General features: G+C 43.9%; 1 pseudogene; it reads left to right on the top strand.

Moving 5' to 3' along the window:
- The first annotated feature begins 4,716 nt into the window (after window positions 1–4,716).
- Window positions 4,717–17,940, top strand: LOC120842317 (annotated as a pseudogene).
- Window positions 17,941–21,020: the final 3,080 nt, after the last annotated feature.

The following is a 21,020-nucleotide window of genomic DNA, read 5'->3' on the forward strand; positions in this document are numbered from 1 at the left end:
CAATGCACCGCAAGATTGCCCGACGGGGACTGTTTGACTGACCAGGCATGTTCTCTGGCCCTTTCATTTATGCAACGCCCCGTTTGGCCGACATACGATTTCCCGCAACTCAATGGTATGTTATACACCACTGACGTTGCACACTCCACGTATTGATTAGCGTGTTTCTTTTGACACACCTTACCCTCTCCCTTTTTGTTGTTTATTTTTGAACACAACTGAGACAGCTTGTACGGCGCTGAAAAGACCACTGGCGCTTCAAGTGACCCATTCCTGGTGCGGAACTCGGAGGCTGTCATAGAATTTTTGGCGAAGGGCGACCAGTCCTACGGTGGAGGCTTTTCTATTGACGTGGAGGACCTTTTCTATTCCATCCCGCATGATAAGCTGTTCCCAGCGGTAAAAAACTGCATTGAAGAAAACGATGAAATAAGCTTTAGAAATTCGAGCGGAGTAAGTGTGGAATCTTTTTTAGAGTTACTAGAATGCTATCTTACATCAACCTTTGTGTCCTTTGGGGAAGGCGTTATGTTCAAAGGCGAGGCATATGTATCGGTTCCCGTGTTGCACCAGTGCTTTGCGATATATTTTTGGCTGAATGTGATAAGAGAATACGCAATGATATTGAAAAAATGGGGAAGTTCACAATCTGTCGGTATGTCGATGATTTCTTGGTGCTTGCCCCTAAGTCCATTACTGTTACCATGGACTTAATCAGCGATGCGCTGGATTGTTTTAACTTGAATTCACACGGATTGACGTTCACCCATGAAACTATGACGAGGGGAAGGCTTCAGTTTTTGGATTTGAGCCTCAACTTCGAAGGTGACCATGTTTGTTGGAAATATGAGCCACGAACTAAGAAAGGGGTTCTGCCCTTCAATTCTGCACAATCCAAACTCGTTAAAAGGGGAACAGCATCATGCCTAATGAGAGCCTCCCTTGCAAAATCATGCCACCATGTCGCGGATGAAAGCTTCCTCACGCAGGTGAATCGTCTAAAACAAGGAGGGTACCCCGATCGCTTCTTGGTGGAAGTAGCGGATAACCTTGTTTCCAAGATGAAGAGAAAAGATGACGATCATATTCCTTCCAGACAACTAACAAGACCGGCGGTGATTCCTTATATTCATAACCTTTCGCACAATCTAAAAAAAGTGGCGGCTCATTTTGAAGTGCCAGTGGTGTTTTCAGCGCCGCACGAGCTGTCTCACTTGTGTTCAAAAATAAACAACAAAAAGGGAGAGGGTAAGGTGTGTCACAAAAAACACGCTAATCAATACGTGGAGTGTGCAACGTCAGTGGTGTATAACATACCATTGAGTTGCGGGAAATCGTATGTCGGCCAAACGGGGCGTTGCATAAATGAAAGGGCCAGAGAACATGCCTGGTCAGTCAAACAGTCCCCGTCGGGCAATCTTGCGGTGCATTGTGATAGGTGCCCATGTGGCCCGGAATTGGAAAAAAAACAACAGTTCTGGGCAGATACGAAAACAAAACAGCGCGAGAAATACACGAGGCATTCCGCATAAGAGAGCAAGGGGTGAGTCTGTGTATTAGTGCGCCGTCACTGCACTTAACTGATTAAGAGTTTTTCTTTTTGAGCCAACACCCTGATAGACGGTATTAATAGTCAATGTTGTCTTCAATAAACCTTCAGTTGTGAGTGCGCTTCGTCTCTGTCCCCTTCTTCGTCCTTGTTCATTCGGCGCTTTCCATTCAATGATGTACCAACTAGCCCATTTATCTATTTTACTACATGAAATGACCTTTATATTTTTGCCAAATAACTTTTACATTAAACCTTTGATGTTCACTGAATGCCGAACAGGCATCCATCCGTTTTTACTCAATTTATTAACTTCTACTAAAAAAAATTAACGAAATATCGCGTTTTTTTTTTTCCTCTCCAACTCACCGCAGAACAAGGCATGCGGTGTAATTTTGACGGCCCTGTCGTCCGCCGGCATCGGAACCGGAAGTTTGTTCGGCAGTAGGAGAATAGGAGCGTTAGTGGCGGTGAGTTTGCGGTATGCCGGTAGGTTTTAAAATGTGTCGGTGGCATCAGTACCACCAGCGCGATGGTACTGATGCCACCGACACATTTTCTGAATCGGCGCCTCTCATCGCAGCAGAAACTGTAATTCGGGCACTTCGGTACACTGCAGCCTTTCGGGATAGCCAACGAGCGATCGATCACAAACAATGTAAACACTACTTGAGCAGCCAGAAAACGAAAGTCTGCTCTGCGAGGAAAGCGCGACCAGAAGCAAACCCGTTCAGCAGACGACGTTCTTGAGTTGACTGCGCAGGCGCATTGGGGTCTTTCTTTTGCTTCGTATACCACACGATGGATGGCGCTTGGCTCTGACCATTATTAAAGTCCCTCTACATAGAGGTACCTTGAGCATGATCAAAGTCAGCCATTTTCGTCACGTCTCTAACTATGCTACAAAATGTGGATCTGAATGTTATTTAACATAACTTTTAGGAAATATTCGCTGGCCATTTATTGTTCATGACCGTGGTGCTGGTGAGGTAGGCTTGGATTTTGCTGACGTGCTGCGGTTCCGCGGATGCGTCGCAGTGAAAAGGCACAGAGTTTTCGAAGGAAAGAAGATGTAAAAAAGTCCGGTTTTCGTTTAAAAGTTCTATAGCGAAGAATTTTAGCTTGGCTCCCAATTTTTTGGTTTTTGTGTATCTTTTCACACCTCTTACGACGTGCGGTGGATGAAGTTCGATTTCAAAATCGTTTCATGGTCCCTTTAACATATTCAAGACGAAACAAGATTCGTAACACGTCATGACATCTTCGGTTACATTCTACGAGATCACACTTTTATGACACTTGAAAGGGCTAGTGTTACTAGGGTATAAAACACCCTGCTTTTCGGAGTTAACCCGAAAATACCAAAAACACAGCACCCTACTTATAAGCAGCATTTTGTGTTTTCTGTGAATTCCGGTAGACACTGAAAATTTACTCCCGAATCAGGTTCCTCTAAGTCGGGGAACAGCGTAGAAGGCAGAAGTGGTACCTGATATAAGAGAATCCCAAGCTTCGTGGAAATGAATCTTTGTCTGCGGCTTTACTTCCCGTTCGTCCGGAACATTGCCCCATAGAACTATGCGTAAGGCTTATGCCTCCTTTGAAAACCCATGCTTACTGTCCCATTTCATTTGGTCGCGAGTGCCTGGACGCTTTCCCAACATTGGGGTCACGCGTGTGCTGCCTGGTGCGTGGGGAATCCCATGTCCATGTAATGTTTTCTTCAACACAAACCCCAATGAAGGTCGAAATTTTGTCTCAGATCTCAAATTTACACCGAAAAACACCGAATAGCGGGGAGTGTGGGGAGGGGGAGGCAGGGAGAAGAGGAGACGGGGAGGGAAGAAACTGTTAAAAAAAAATCCCGAAATTCGAGGGAAAATGAAGACAAAGACAAAACGTAATAATATTTATAAGCTTTTTTAAGGGCGAATGAGAACTACCCCAAAACTTGGAAGAGTAAAGCCGTGAAAAAACGGCCGGAGGCAGCTGAAAGGCCAGATAAGTTTGTTTTGTACGTTGAAGCCGCGCTTACGCTGCTTATGCATCAGACAGAAGGCAGTCTGCGGTCGTTGCTCTGAGAGGTGTTTTTTTTAATGACACCGGCGCTGAGAGCCGGCGTCATGAGCAGACGATATTTTCGACTCAAAAGCAGCGCGCGTTCCGCTGGCAGCTAGAACTCGGGAAGAACCCAAAACAGGCGCGGTAATAACAAGGCACTGCAAAACAGAGCATATAAGTTCCCCCCCCCCCCCCCAAAAAAAAAAAAAAAAAAAAGTCAAATCAATTTGACGCATTATTTTTTAATCGATTATGTATCCATTCAACGTGTTTTATATAAGAGGCTGATAAAATCACGCATTAGCAACTGACATCGAAAAAGCTCGCGCCGCTTTTGAGTCGAGAATATCGTCTGATATTTGACGACGGCTCTCGGCGCCGTATGGTCAATCGTTGGCGACCGTTGGCGTCGCGACTGCTTGTGCCATCTCTTGTGTCCCTTGAAGACCGGCGGCTTCGCTGCGTTTCCATAGGAGTTAAGACTTTTCTTCTTGTTTTACTTTTTTATTTAGTAAGTTCGGTCTTTGCAAATTGTATAGTAAAAATTGCACTACTCGTGGGCAACGCTGCACAAAATCGTAGTGCTGCTACAGGTTCAAAAAGCTATTTTTGAGGTCGATTTAAAGAGCCTGACCGCTATTTGAGACATCCTGTAATGGCGTCCATCTGGTTACTGATGGAGGAACAAGTTGAAGATACTCCTAAGCTGAGGATCCGAGGCTTATAAATTCGAGACGTTAGCACGTTGTGAAGCAGGAAATGAATGCAAGAGCTGCGTAAGTGTTCATTACAATAACTCGGGCTCAGCGAATCTGTTAGTAGCACAGAATCGATTTGAAAGCCCCTTGATGTATAGAACTTTATCAAGGCGTCAATCTAAGTTGGCGCTTCGTTCTGACTGGCTGCATCTTTGTGGCCATCGGTAATAAAAGAGATGATCGAGAAAGAATTGTACTGTGAAGAGCATATTATCGTTTGCCGTTGACTTGCGAAAGTGACGGTGCACGATAAAATACTGCAGGCTACAGGTTCATTGCCGCCAGTAGTACGGCAAAAGGTAAGCCCCCATTTCAGCCACCAGATGCCAATGAATTTTAAAAGGGCCTATGAACTCTGCTAAAAAAGACAAGTCCCCCGAAAACCAGTGAGAAAATTAAAACCGTAAATATACTATTAATTATCCGTACCTAAATTTCCCATCGTGGTATGCATAAAACTCCGATGCAAAGTTACAAACAAAACAGCCAATATACAAACGTATGTTTTGCATTCGGATGATTATCGAAGCAGCTACTTACAGCTCATAATTGTCACCACGTGGCAAATTGTACTTGGGTTCGTCCCTTCACAATTCCCTAAGCTTATATTCTTCTCCTTACCTTATGATGCGGGCTGCCTTATAGGTTACTTAGAGACACCGCACAAAGTCTGATCGACTAGAATCAAGGAACTGCTACAAGATATTACAGTGGAAACTGCATCTAGGAAATAGAGCAAAACATTACAAGAAACTACAGCCAGGAATAACATTAAGAAACCAGAATAAGTAAATTAAAGCGAGGGGGGGGGGGGGGACAATCACCAGTTTTATCGTAATAAAATATTTTCAGAAGGGAGCGCCATTTAAAAAGTCGCTGCATGGAAAATTGTCCTTCATATTCAGTGTAGTGTAAACATTGAGTCGCTTACTGGCTCCGGTAGAAAATACTATTCACGCGTTGTAGTTGCATGAAGGGAGTGAGACCACTAAGTGGAAGCTTGTTTCAAAAATAAAATCACCCTTTATCTATGCTGCTACAGAGTCAAACTAGGATCGGAAGATGTTGTTGCGCTGAATGACCTGGACTCGATCAAAGAAGGATTGAACAAAGACGAGTTCTTGGCCCGTCCTACACATTTCCTTTTGAAAAGCGTCGGAATTGATGATGAGTTCGTTGAACGTAACTGAAGAGGTAATGCCATGTTGCCATTCCTGTTTCGCCTTGAATATGTTATCCTTTGCTCAAATACGTTATTTGTTTTGCTAAAGAAAAGCTAAAAGACGTCTTCGAAAAAAAAAAAAAAGCTAGAGGTGAATTTTGGCGTATGTTTATCCCTTGAATCTGAGTATCGCCTTCGCTTTCCCCGAAAGATGTAATGGTGCGAGAAAACGCAAAAAACCTCCGACTAGTCGGGACGTCATACAAGGATCTTTGCGCCGCCAAGCATGTGTCGCTTATGTGTGCAGCGAGTGCAATTGCACGCTTGCCAGGCACATTTTTCAGCGCTGACACCAACGTTATTAGATTAGCTCAGTTACGGAACAGCTCATAGACGCTGCATGAATGAACAGTGCCCCCCCCCCCCCCCCCCCCTCACTCACCTCGACTCACCCCCCATCGTTCGATGCGTCGGACGGCTGCAATGATAACTGCAGTGTAATCTACGGAATTAGTACATTTCGAAACACAGCGTCTAGATGGCGTTCCACTCTACTCTATGTCTATGGTACTCTATGGAACACAGAGTTTGTTAATGAAAGTCTAGATGGCGTTGCAAACGACGGGAGGCGGACTGAAATTAATGAGGGGGGGGGGGGGGGGTCCGTTTAGCGGGAGTTCCACAACTGATAGTAGTCTAGTAACGTTGGCTGACAGTCACGTCTCTTTCTGAAAATTTGAAAATAGCAAGAGTGCGCGTGCGCGTCCATAAATGTGAGAGGCACTGAACATCTGAAGAGCAGAGGTTTCGAAAACTCCTAGTATGACGTCACACTCCGCGAAAGAGGATGTTCGGCGTTAGTTTAGAAAATAATTTCTGCAGCTTCCGTGCACCAAACTTAAAAATAATTTCGATATTCGTGATCTTGAAGGCCAAAAAAGGCCAGAAAAGTTTTTTTTTTTTTTATTAATTATAGAATCGCTTTAGCTTCCCTTTAAAGCCCTAAGCAGTGTTGTAGGCGTTATCGTTAAAAAAGTAATGAAATGTGTTACACGTTACTTGCAAATAAAAGTAAGACGTTAACGACTTTCGTTACCTCAAAAATTAAAGTAATCTGTTACAGTTACCGCTACTACCGCTAAAACGTGACGCACGTTACTTTCGCGTTGCTTTTCAATTATTAATTAGCGCGTTTTACTCTCTGACATTACAAGTAAGGCTAAGCGTGATATTTAAAAAAAAAAAAAAACACAAAAAAATATTATGTTCGTCCAGATAATGAACATAATTACCTATTATTTTGTACGCTTACACCTAAATACTCACAGAAAAAAAAAGCAAAGTAAAACGCAAAAACGCGAAATTTGTATGATTTGGCACCACACGCAAAAAATTAAAGTGTAATTTATTTAAGTCTTGAGAAAAATGTGTAACGAGTAACGTTACTAGGTTACTATTTACTCGAAATAAGTAACGTAAGTACGTTGACCGTTACCATTCTGAAAATGTAACCAGTACGTTACTACGTTACCTAAAAAAGTTACACGTTTCCGGTAACGCCGTTATTTGTAACGTGTTGCCGCCGACACTGGCCAAAAGACAATAAGACCCATTGGATGTCCGCGGCAGCTCGGTCAAAACGCGTGATTTTCTAATCAGCAACGAGCTGACGTAGAGACACAGCAGAAAGCCAGACAATCCGTACATCTACCTCAGTTTCTTGCTGATTGCTCGACCGCCTTTATCGAGAGATATAATGTAAATTTTATGCAGGGTTGTCTAATTGAAACCATGAGCGGGGCTTCCCTATGAGCATATACGGGGCAACTTAATTTCGGCCTTGATGTGCATTCCTTGTTCATGAGCTGAGTTCCGTAGTATAGTCAATGAAAGTAATACAAATCACACATTGATATTTTTTTTTTCAACGCTTAAGAGAGCTTGTTGACAATACCAGTGCGTGGAAACTGTTTGTTGCGTTCCAACATTCTGTTTTTCTGTTGAGCTAACCTTGAAAGTGCGAGATTACGGTTAATTTGTTTTAAGCGCAGCGAACCTTGAAAAATTTTACCCTTAGTGCTCTTCATGCCTGAAAATAAATATTTAAACAACCTTACAGGAATTGCAATAATGAATGGACATGGCATGGGTCGACAACCGCAGGTTCTGCATACGCGTGTTAAAAGAACTTGGATTCGGAAAGAAGAGCATGGAAGAACACATAAAGGTGCAATATCTTTTGATATATAAAATAACACAAAATTTATTCAACACCGTTGAAAACAAACTCAAGAAAGAAACACACGACTATTCTTAGGGGCCGTGTTGCAGAGTTTTGTTATTTTGCGCTTTGAAGCTAACTCGCGCTGTATTGTTTTTCCTGCGCTCTCATATGGTACTCTAGAATAAGCTTGAAGGGTCAAGGTCTCATTCGGAAAACACTTGAAATCTCCCACACGATTCTCAAAAGACAATGTCATACTTCCCAATCCCCTTAGAAAATCTTGAAGAGGCCATCACTTTCTTTTAGAAAATCGTAGTTGGTCTAAGGAAGCTTTTTGGTAAGGTGATGTAGCTTTGTAGATTTGGCAAGCACTCTGTAGTATTATTATGCCTCCAAAGCACTTTTTCGAGCCTGTCTTAACCCCGCGATGGCAAAGTGCATTGGCAAGAGCACTCTGGCTTGAAGCAGGAGGTTCGCAGCACTCAGAAACCGAAGCAAATATCCACTTTGAAAAGAGGTTGCGAAGAAACCACACGGAGTCAAAGGAGCTGAGCTCTGCAAGAAAGCAATTTTCACTGAGTGTACTCTCTGGCTTGAATTAAATGCGAACAGTGGAAAAACTTCCAGCGCAACACCGGCGCAGCGTGGAAGTTTGGGTTGTGTTGGGCGAGGTTCAAACACATTGGAGTAGGAGGCGCACCCTCGCAGCGCCCTACTCTCCATTTCACAGTTTTGTCAGTTTCCAGAGGCCTCCAGGAGGCGCTGCATTGTCGACGGCCGCGCTCCATTGTTCGAATTTCATTCCAACACGATAGTACAAGTCGTATCACTATAAATGTAACATTAATTTCAGAACTAATGCACTGCTCAACCTGAAACAAGCATTTTGCATAACTTGCTGCGACATGAGATGTTTAAGCTTTAAAATACCTGCATAAACAAAAAGCTGCTTACCAAGCTTAGTTTATGCGTATAATGGTTGATGAAGCGTAATAGCAAAGAATTAGTACATTACGAGCTTACATGACACAAAAAATTGCTACTCCATCGCAGCTCACTTCTGCCCAAAAATACAGCCAATCACCCACACTGAATTCACATTGTTGCATCGCGATCTTTCTTCTTCCTTTTTTTTAACACCTGCAGGCGATGGCACACGTTCAGTGCACAACGAAAATATCTGTCTTTTCTCCCCCAGAAAACAGGAAAGGGGAAGGAGGGAGGGGGTAGGACGGTTTAAGACAAAAACCGACCAATCTTAGTGAGAAGTGTCGAGGGCAGTGTAAGTGGGCTGCCGTAAGGTGGATGATGTTGGGGCACTACTCAGCAGAAGGTTGAATTGGGCCGCCTCTAACGGCGGGGCTGTTCCATTTTCCAATTCCCCTCTAAAAACAACATTCAAAGACAGTTTTTTTTTTGTTTACTTTGTTTGACTGGGAATTATGTTTAATCATTGAAACTCCCGAAAGTTGACCTAACACTTATAGTAAATCTACGCTCGTTGCACCAGTGAGAAAGGTTACATAAAAATCATCACGGTTCTTGAACTGCATGTTTAAATACCGAGGTGTGTGGCCAACACGCAATTGTCAACAATAGCCAACGAAGTTTCCAAAATACAAAAATATGTCTAACAAGCGTTGCGTTCCTCGCTTCCCCATTGATGTGGTTGACTGGTTTTGCTAAATATGTCACGCGTTTTAAAACTTAGTTACATTCGACGGTCTTTTGTTTGTGCGTCTTTTGCGACAACAGGAGGAGATAGTTTAACTGTGCGATGTCCTGAAATCGTGTAATGGCACACCGGAGAAAATAAAAGATGTGATTACGTCGAGAGTTTCTAACAACAGAACTGCACTCGTATTCGGAGAACGTTTCAGCTACGACGGTCCGAGGCGGAAGTTCCTCGACGAAGGACCAACTAGAGTTTCGCCGAACGCCAGCTTCACATCGGCCTTGGACTTCTTTCCCGCCTTGCGCGAGCTGCTCTCCTGCCTTCCATCGCCCAAATCCAGTATCGTCCGTTCGCACGCGGACAAAATGCTGGATTTTATCAGGCGAGTATATATCTCTCCTACCCAGGAAAGAAATCAACCAAGAAAGTCCGAATCAATGAGCTGTGAACGCATGCGTGGCGTTCGATACTTCGAGAAGAAGGGCCAGTGCGCATGCTCAGAACGCGCTCCCCAGCTCTGTAGACAAAGATGGCAGCACCCAGAGCGCGGCTATTGGAACGGACTACAAGATCCTCGCACAAAATGGACCAAATGTCTTCTTTCATGTAGACTGCTTATTCTAACCAATTGAGACCGAGACAGTTTGAGTTCATCCTCGTCGTTTCTGCAGTTTCTTTTACATTCTTAAAACTTAGCGAATCCGACTAACGTTCTGATTCGCTACGTCGATAAGTGAATAGGTACTTTATCGATGCTTACCTGCAGAAGATAAACGAGAGTAACAGAGCCAATTCAAGCTTTAATCGTGAGTGCATTCTTACTTGCACTATTATCATTGACAGCTGAAGAAACGCTGGACTCTGCGAGTCCCAAATAGCTCATCATCTTTTCTCAGCCGATAAGATGGAGGCTCGGTCAATAAAAACGCCAGAAAACGTATCGCAAATGAAGAAAATTACAGGAGGACGCTTTAGCTTCGCCTTTAAGAGTGGAACGAGATAGCTAAATATAAACCTCCGCTCGTTCCCAAGCCGTGCAAGCGTGCCTGCGTGGCCTGGAAGGAGTTCGCCTAATGTACAGTGGCGGTACGACCAGCCTAACAGTAAATAAGTCGGTCGGAAAATGTATTGATGTGCAGCGTTCTCTACGCCAAGGATGTTCGTTATCCTCCCTTCTTTTTTACATAGAATCATTTTGTTTAAGCAATATCAAAATAGTAGAATAAGTGAATTTAAGCTATATGCATCCGAGGTGCGCGTTTTGGCCTCGCGGATGAGACTTCCCTCTTTTGTTCAAACCAAGAAAGCATTGTCGAAGCGGTTAACATAATCAAGTGGTTCTGTAATCTCAGTGGGAGCGCAGTAAACTGGGACAAGTGTCTCGGGTTTTGGCACAGGGAGTGTTTTTCAACGCCGAGCGTGTTCGCGAATATAAAATGGGTATGGGCACTTCAGTAAAGTATTTAGGTATTCCCCTGGAGTTCTATCGCGATAGTGGACCTTACTGGAGCAGACAGAGCAACTTTTGTACGAATTTTGAGCGACGGACTAATCTTCTAGGGGAAGAATGACTACGTGCTGGTACACGAAGGTCTGAGCAAAGTTGGGTGTTGCTTCTTTCCCTCCTAATGAACTGCTAGCGGTATGCTCTCGCCCCTGTACCTGTGGTAACGCTGTGCGATTTCTGAGTTGAGGAGGAAAGCTAAGAAGGAAGGCGTTGAGACATAATTTAATGGCCCCTTGAAAGGCTTGATGGTACAAGATTTTTTTTCCTCTGCTGCTTAGAAATTCTTATTCTCAGTCATTTATTTATTTTATTTATTTATTTATACTACCGGCCGCCGTAGGGCAGCCAAGGTAGGAGGGATACATGGATCAAGTTTTACGAAAAAGGAAGCACAGAGTGTGGCAGTGCAGCAAAAAAAAAAAAAAATAATAATAATAATAAACACTTCACATATATAATCGCGAAAACACAAAGAGCAGAAAAAATATTCGTTTAAGGGTATCAAGGCCTGAAATTTCAAAACTCTGGGAATTCGTTTATCACTGCTAGAAACAACGTTAAACAATTTGAAGAGACAATTTGTTCAGGTAACGCATTCCAGGCATGGGTAGTACGAGGAAAATAAGAGTATTTGTAACAGTCGGTCCGGCACTTTATTTCAGTGATTGATTTAGTGTGTTTATTTCTTGTGACCCTAGATGTGTTGAACTGAAAGTAATCTTGATAATCTAAGTTGTAGTTCCCATTTATTAGATTAAAAATAAATTTCAGTCGATTGATCTTTCTACGTTTTTCTAAAAGCGGAAGGCCGGCCTGTACATAAAGCTCTGAAATCGAGGTGTTTCTGCCATACTTGTTAAGTATAAATCTTAATGGCTTCTTCTGAATTCTTTCTAATTTGTTAATATTACATGTTGTATAAGGGTCCCACACAGCGTCGGCATACTCGAGTATAGATCTAACAAACGTTTTGTACGCCATTAGTTTCGTTTTGCTCGAGCAGTCCTTCAGTTTCCTTTTTAATGCCCATAATTTATTCATTGCTTTTCGGGAGATAAAGTCAATATGCGAGTTCCAACGCAGATCTGAAGTTATGATTAATCCTAGGTATTTGTATTCACTTACAGTATTTAAAGCGGTTCCTTGAAGAGTATAATTAAAATTCAGTGAGTTTTTTTTCCTAGTTATGGTCATATGCGCACATTTTTGGTTATTTAGAGACATTTGCCAATCATCACACCAATCCGAGATCATTTCTAAGCTTTTGTTTAGGACTACTTGGTCATTTGAGCATTTGACTTGCTTATAAATTATACAGTCATCGGCGAATAAGCGAATTTGAACGGATCTGTCCACTGTCATGTCATTTATAAAAATGAGAAAAAGTAGGGGTGCAAGAACTGATCCCTGAGGAACTCCAGATTCTACTTTTGATGTGGATGAGCGGGAATCCTGTATTTGTACGAACTGTTTTCTGTTATTTAAATATGCTTCTAACCATTTTAATATATGTTCATTGTTTAATAAGGATCTCAGTTTGAAAAGTAGTTAAGGTATAAAACACAGGTTAGTTGTTTTTCTCCTCACTGGGGCAGTCTCAGAAAACAAAAATTATACGTTCATGAATCTCTGTAACGCAAAATTGAAGCGCAGCTCTTGAGGACAAGAAAGGAGGGTACGATGGGGAAGGTATGCCCCTTTCCCTCCTCCGTTTCCTCTCATGCTGCCCTCCTACTCCTCCCCCCTCCTCATCCTCTCCCCTCCTCCTCCTCTACATTCCTCCTTTCCCCCTCCTCCGTACCTTTGCTTCCTCCTCTACTGAATAAAAGGTTAAAAAGCGCGAACAAACGAGGACAATAAAGAAACACGGACGACAGGAAAGGTGCTTCAGGTGAAGTGCCTGTCCTGTCGTCCGTGTTTTTTTATTGTCCTCGTTTGTTCGCGCTTTTTAACCTTTTATTCAGTAATGGACCAACTAGCCCAAACCCAAGTTTTAATGCTTCCTCCTCCTCCGCACGTGACGTCAATTTTCCCGCCAAATCTAGCGGAGAAACAGAATTCGTTTATAGGTGACGTGACACCAATACATGTGACGTCATTTTCCCACTAAATTTAGCGGAGAATTGGATTGCCGTTGAGGTCACGTGACGTCAGTTTTTCCGCTAAATCTAGCGAAGAAACTGAATTTGTGCATAGGTGGGGTGACACCAAGTCACGTGACTTTATTTTCCCCGCTAAATTTAGCCGAGAAACTGAATTAGTGTTGAGGTCACGTCACGTCAATTTTCTCGCTAAATTTAGCGGAGAAACTGAATTTGTTCATAGATGACGTGACACCAAGTCATGTGATGTCATTTTCCCCGCTAAATTCAGTGGGGAATTGAATTGGTGTTGAGGTCCCGCTAAATTTAACGCGGTTACGCCGACGCCGACGACCACGCCGCTCAACCCGGAGACAGGCGCCTAAGTGCTGCGCTCTAAAATTTGAGAAAACGAACAGCGTTCACCCCGTAAACTCGCAACCAGAATAAGTGGGCACTTAATCTGGAGCGGATTGTATGCCGCCCATGTTTATAAAAACCACGCGACGGTGTTGGCGATACACATGACACGCACTGAGTTCCACACATGGTTATGGTTCATCTATTTTCGTCGTTGCAGCGATTGGACAGAAGCCACTACTCGAATGAATGTCATCATAAGTGTCACGAGCCCCAACCGAATACTCACGCAGTGCTCCTTTCCACAGAATTAGCCGGATTTAGACAGGCCGGGCAAGAGTGTTAGTTAGGAATGTTTCTCACTTTACGTAAGTTTACTGATGCCCAATCGAACCCAAGTATCCTCGCACTAGAAACCATCGACCAAAAAGCTTTTTTCATTATTATAAAAATTTGCGATCCCCACAGAGACGATGTTTAAATGTGGCTCATACGGTGGATGCGAGCACCGCGTGAACTTTTGATTTCGGCTGGTCACAATCAATGCGTCCACAAGCCTTCAAGTAATGGTTAATGCCCAATTGCAGTGATAAGAGGAAAAGCACAACTTCAAATGTGTCTGGAACACGACTCGTGGCTGTGATAAACACTAGCAGCATGCCGACCACGGGAACGTATGTTCTGGCCCCGAGCTGAGGGAGTCAACGTTGGTCGTTTTTCTCGCATTTTGTTTAGGACTGCCAATGCGTGGAAAAAAACAACGAACATTAACGTTTGTTTCATAGGTTATGAATGTCAAAAAATACTCTTAACGATGTTTACTGAAAGTAAAAATATTGTTGCATCGCACTTTTAAATATCGTCACCTTGGGTATCAGAATGATTGATGTGGAACTCCTGGAGATCGCATTGTTAACAACATCAACATTGCGATCCCCACAACTTCGTCATCAAGTTTTGCTAAAAAGAGACTGACACAAAACGTTCACATTTATCTTGAATATTACGACGAGAACAACAAGCTTCTTTTCAATGGTGACGCGTACAAGTACAGTGCCCCTCAAACTTAACACCGCCACTAGATCGTCCGGTTTATTCACTTGTTGAGCTATTCCTGAGCCTAGTCGTCGAACTACTTCGTGAACATTCGCGTCCCCGATGAGAACCCAACCAGGGGAAGGTATTCCAGCAGCTGCAGCGACCAATTTATCTTTGGGTAGCATGCAATAGATCAATATTTGCGGAACCGGGGTGTAACCGAGTGGCGGCGTTAAGTTTGAGGGGCACTGTACATTTTCAGTCCCTACAGTGCCACTACGTTCGTGTAAATTGAGACACATCCCACCTCAACATCGTTGCATGGCCCTTTTAACAGTTCGGCACGCTGTACGTTATCACAATGCGGAATTCAGAATGGTCTGGAGGGTAGTGCCAATCAAGTTTTCTGCTTGGCTGATATACGTCATGTTCACGAAGAACATCAAAAATAAAACGAAAATGAGCGTAAAACTTAACTCCTGGAACATAGAGGGACTCAAGTTTATAGTTGTAAAGCCATCGAAATTCGACGCCCTCTTAGAAATCGGGGATTCGATATTAGTGACTAAATTGTTTGAAGGCTCTGGTTTCTACGGTGACTCTGGCTTTATAAAGGCCGCACTGTTGCTCGAAAAAACAGCGCATACATGCCCCCCCCCCCCCCCCCAAAAAAAAAAAAAAAGAGTCATTAAAAAAAAACTGTGCTTATACATCCTACAAAAGCAACGGTATCGGCTGCTGACATAATGACATAATTGTCCGCGGCCACGTGTCAAGTTTCATCAGCTTCCTACATACGTATGCTGCGAGCATGCCTGCAGACCGTTTTGGCATGAATAATAGAAAGTTCTAGGGAACAGTTTTTTGTTTTTTGTTTCACTTCCGATACGGTCAACGTTACTAAAACACTCAGTTGAGAAACTCGCCGTCAAAACCTGGGCCGCTGGCGTCCACCGAGACCGAGCTAAATGCGACAACAGCGTCACTCTTTATCGTTTGTCTGTACTGTGGTCACTTTGAGCTTTTTGAAAGCCCGTTTCAGCGTAAAAACAAACGGAAAAGACTCTTTTTGTATGAAATTTATTGGAGTTTAGTGCAAAAAGAGGGGCGCGTTATGTTTTTAAAATCTTTAGTTTGCAGGGTTTTGGGGCACAATTAATATTGTTTTTATACAACCATGCCTCAGCCGGGCTTTCAGGTAGCGCGTCCCGACCTAGGTGCATTTTAACTTCGATATCTCGACGCGGCGCGTCCGCCGGGGAGAGGGCGGTGGTACCCCTGTAAACTGTACCGCTGTATCTGTTCTTAAAGCCAAAATGGAAGTCACGTGCAGTTCCTCGAGTGGCTGCTGCGGCAGAAATGGTGGCGTTGTGTTCGTCATTAGCTTGGTGCTCGGAGACAGATTGGGACCACTTTTTCAAAGCTGTCTCTATGGGAGTTTCCCAACTGAGTGTTTTAGTAACGTTGGATACGGTACATTCGGATACGGTACGAACTGCGCATGCGCTATCAAAGGAGACCCGCACATGCGCCCTTCGCACCAGAGGGCCGATCGCACTGTATCGGGCGGGTAAGTACGGTTCCCTAACACTCTCTAATGTAACAAGACCGTTCATACGAGGAAGAAGCACGCCCTAGACATTCTCTGGGGACTGTCTTTTGTAAAGTGCACATTGGCGGGCGAGACGGTATTGGGTCTTGATCTTTACATATTCATCTCTTGTATGAGGTATTTTCATTTTCATGCATCGTTCCCTCGAAGGGAGGGAGGGGGGGTCAACTGGTCGCGTGGGATGTAATTGTGAAAATAGGTTTTATGGAATGAAGCAAGGCGAGCAACTTTTCTCAAAACAAAAAAAGCAGATCTGTTTCGGATAGCTTCCAGTGCAAGAAGGAGAGTTGCTTGCCCGGGATTCCGAACGAAATATACATATTGTATTTTGGGACGAAGTTTGTTTTTATAAGGGATTAACTTGAGCGAAACAGCTGTTTGGGGGGGGGGGGGGGGGGGAGCAGTAAGGCTGGGCGACGCGTTGCATGGTGTATAAGCGGTGTAACAGCGGCATAAAGGGTTTTCTGCCTCACACTTGTGTTATTTAATGCCCCTGTCAGACGGGTTTTTTAGAGGCTTTAAGAACAAGCTCATTTATAAAATCGGTGAACCAGCGCAAGCCGTAGGGTACGTGCGCACTCAACATGGCGAGCTGACTGGCTGATTTTATAACGGAGCTTAGTGAAAAGGAGCTTTAGAACGTCGTCTGACAGGGGTATTAGATTGATACCTATTGCGTTTCAGTTTCCTGTGAGGTTCATTTTTCAAAAGGGAATGGTAAGCGTTTTGGTTTATTTGTTTTCTCACAGGGCTGAACGCGATACCACTATGGGTAGTTTCCACGTTCCCGCCGGGACTGTGGTGCTGTCTAATTTCCGAGCAGTTCACCACGACCCCGTAGTGTGGGAACGCCCTTTCGATTTCGACCCTACCCGATTTTTGAATGCGGATCGCACTGAACTACTGCCGAAGCCAGTGGATTTTATACCTTTCAGTACAGGTATGTCAGTACGAATTCTTAGCCATAAGCATATGAATAAAAATATATTTTACGAACATTAGAGCATATTTAACTGAGGGTGTTTTAATTGAATATGTATATCGAGTATTTATGTACATTACCGATTATATATGAATATAACGACGATCCGAATGGAACAAATGTATGCATAAAACGAAGTTATACGAATATAGCGAATTAAGTATATAGGAAAGCAAATATGAACTACTCTTACAATTCTGGTGGCGCCTTGCAGATATTCGCAGATCAAAGCTACATTATTCTGTAAAAATCATTTACTAAAACCTTTATTTTATTGTTCGTAGACTCTGTTTTGGCTAAACGTGTATTATTAATACTTTTTTTTTTACCCTTGTAGCAAGGAGCCTGCGAATCTTACAAACTAGCAGAGTAATACTAACAACAGCAATAAATTGCGTGTTCTTCCTCAGGCATTCAGGTTGGACCAATAATCTGCTAAACAATAATAATAATGTGGCGCAGGCACTTGACTGCTCATTTTCTGATTCACTCTGGTGACCGCCCCTTCTACGGCGCACCGTCGCTCCGTTGAGAGATTCCCCCCCCCCCCCCCCCCCCTCCCGCCATTAGTTTCGTTTACAGGGAATGTTTTTACCAATCCAACCAGGAGAGGGTTGCATAAAGTTTCTAGTAGAAAATATAAAGAGCCGACATGCGACGAGCGATTAACTTTGACACCGAACGCAAGCGTTTAACTACTGCACACGAGAGGCGCGTTGATGTTCCTCGTGGGTTTTTATTCGGGACAAATATTGTCTTTTAGAATACCCACGTTCTGACAGAATACTAACGATTTTCAGGAAGGCATATGTGCCCCGGAGAAACGCTCGCCATCATGAAGATCTTCATGTACCTGACGACGCTGATACAAAAGTTCACGGTGCTGCCCAAGGAAGGGGAGACAATTTCGATGGACAGTCACCAGGGATAAAGCAACATCCCTCTTCGCAGCCAAGAGCTCCGATTTCGTCTAAGATGAGGGAGACATTAGCGATGTGGTTCGACGGCCATTGGCGAATTTATTTGAAAAGCGCTGTAAAGATGTCAAAATTACCAGGAAGTAAATACAATGGGAAATACCAACTCCCACGCAATCATGCACAATGACCAGTTAACGTTTTTTATTGTATTAGAAGACATCTAAAAGTTTTAGCTCAGGAGTAACTGAGCCAACATATTTGCTAAAATATGTTGGCTCAGTTACTCAGTTACTGAATAAGTATTTGCTAAAATAATGAACGAGTGAATATCGCTACGAGCTTCTCATTTTTCTGATTCAAAATGAATGCCAAGTTAAATATAATTTAACCCTGGGTACTCATTAATATAGTTAGGAATTTGGGAAAGTTTTTTTTTTTTCAACGCTTCATTTATAAAGAAACATAACTTCGAATTAAAAACGAAAAAAAAAAAAACTTTGATACAAACATTTGAGAAAATCTCTTGTAGACGTCTCTGGTTTAACACTGAGCTCGCGATGTAAAATTGTTACTCTCTTGACTAGAAAACCGACAGGTTCATAATAATATTTACTGGTTAATTATTCGTAAATATTTAACTTACGACTTGGTTAGCTTGCCTTATACCCCCATTAACAAAGGGAACACGCTAACTAAGTTACCTTTGAGCACGTGGAGCGAAAGCTCGCACTGCAGAACCCAGGGATACTGGGTTCAATCCCCACCCCTGCCCGCTTTGATCTGGATGAGCATCGTACCGGCGTGCAGTCGTGTATGACTACTGCGCGGTGCACGTTAAAGACCCCAGGCTAGCGGTTGTACTGCACTGGCTAAATTGCTCATCTGCAGCGAGTCACTCGTCGCAACTTTGAAATGGCTGACCAACTACACGCTGTATAAATATCCAAACAATCCCAATTATTTTTATATTAAGTCATTTTTGAGTAGGCATTTTCAAATGTCTTTTGATCAATTACACCCGTCTTCTACCCATTTAACATGGTTGCCGTCAAACCCGAGCCATAATCGGGTTTTGTATGACCGGTTCCTATACTCGTGGACAACGTTCTGTAGCATAGCCTCCTCTGTACTCGCAAAGCCTGGCATTTCGATGACGGAGCCATAGAGTGCCTGGTCGCAGAATTGGAGCGCGAGGATCTGGTAGCACAGAGCATTTCTCGGGAACCTAGAGTTGCTCGATATGCTCCCCCAAGGGGGAGCAGAGTTGCGCATTTGTTTTCCCCGCGCTGCCACGCCGCTATTCGCCGAGATCGATCAAGTGGGGAGCAAAGCATCCAGCGCCGTGCAGGAAAGCCACCGCTACGTTCGCTCCGCCGACGTTGCACGTCCTCCGGCTTATGTTCACCTGCTTCTGCTTCTTTCTCCTTTTTTGTTTTGCAATAGCGGCGGCGCGCGCGGTGCGCGCGGCGCCGCTATTTGCCGAATTTAGTCACAAGCTTCAGATGATCGGTTTTAAAATAAAGCTGCTTGCTTACACTTCCTGACGAGGAAGTAGGAGACAACGCCCTTATATCGCTCATATTTCGCAAAATGAGAATTACTCATGCATCGCAGTCCGACGATCCGAAGAAGCATTTTGTTGATCCAGATTATCGTCGTACGAGGATGATCCAGGTGACAGCCATTTTGATATTAACCAGTGCGCCTCATGTAGGGCGTGAAGGTTGCGTAAGCATAGGAAGCTCCGCAAATGGCAAAGCTATGGTCGGCTAGAAGGGGGAGCTGTGACGATCGAGATTGCGAAAGTAACTCAGTGATTCCGCATGCAGACCTGTGGTGGTTATAGCGGGGCGGAGAACCATCGATAATTGGATAGCAGTGCCGCCCTGGACTGCAGGGAATAGAAGGTGAAAGAAAAAATACATTGATAGGCTTCCCCATAGCTTCAATGCAGCCTGGCTTCATTGCGTCGAGCTCAATTTGCCGTGCCCGATTTCATTAAAGGGATACGGAATCGAAACTTGAAATATAGAGAAAACATCAAGAAATGAGTTCAATATGATCAGCTAAGCCTGTAATGAATGATCGCACGGTAGTATTTTGAGCAGATGGCTATATTTTATGCTCTAAATGCCGCGATTTTGGCGAGCGCTTCAAAATCAGCCATGGAGGAGCGCGATGCATCTCGGGAGATCCGGCAGACGTCTTGACGTCATCATGCCTCGGACGACCAAGCGTACCGCAGTGACGAGTTTTGCCACTTGGAGGCGTCAACGCGTTACAATCTCGCTTTGTCGAAGTACCCAAGGGCTGTAGATATCGCGGGGCCAGCACGCGCACCAAACCTGAGAACAACCGAAGCACGCGTTTGCACGTCGCGCGAGAGCTGAAACCAAGGTGGCTCACTTCGTTTTGGCTCTTTCCACCAAGACTCCTCGGTATTGCGTTCAGGCCTAGGCAATCTATACCATTGAGCGGACATACCGCTGCGGCGCTGCTTTCAGAGGCATGTTCTCGTCACGACATTCCATTGAAGCTTCATAACCAACTACCAGGTGGTTTTTGATTATCGTTTAATTCACTTTAAAATATGTTTTCTTGCGTTTTCTAGCGCAATATTTATGTTTCTGTGGTTGTGCTGCTACCTGCGTCGTGTTGAAACAAAGAAATGAGCTCCAGAATTTGGTTTCCGTACCCCTTTAAGGCTAACTAGTAAATATTCATTGTGTGGCACTTCACGATTGTGGTCAACAATGTAGACATTTTCTTCTTCTAGTGTTCACAGTGCGACAGAGTGCGGTTGTGGCGCTGCTGCGGGCATATCGATGCTAACGCTGCGAGCAGAACATCCTTGCCACTTTCTCCCTCTGGACGAAGCGAGCGATCGTCACTCCTCCCTTCTAGACCACCATGCGCAAAAATGTTGTGTGTATGTTTATGCAGCCGGAAGTTAGTCTGCTTCACTGGGCGTCTGGTGTCTCAGCTGTAGATTAGCAATTTTGCAAGTGCGGTACAACTGCTAGCCTGGGGTCTTTAACGTGCACCACGCTGTGGTGATACACGACCGCACGCCGGTACGATGCTCATCCAG

The sequence above is a fragment of the Ixodes scapularis genome, unplaced genomic scaffold, assembly GCF_016920785.2.
Source record: "Ixodes scapularis isolate PalLabHiFi unplaced genomic scaffold, ASM1692078v2 PGA_scaffold13__105_contigs__length_92229423, whole genome shotgun sequence".
Taxonomy (NCBI): domain Eukaryota; kingdom Metazoa; phylum Arthropoda; class Arachnida; order Ixodida; family Ixodidae; genus Ixodes; species Ixodes scapularis.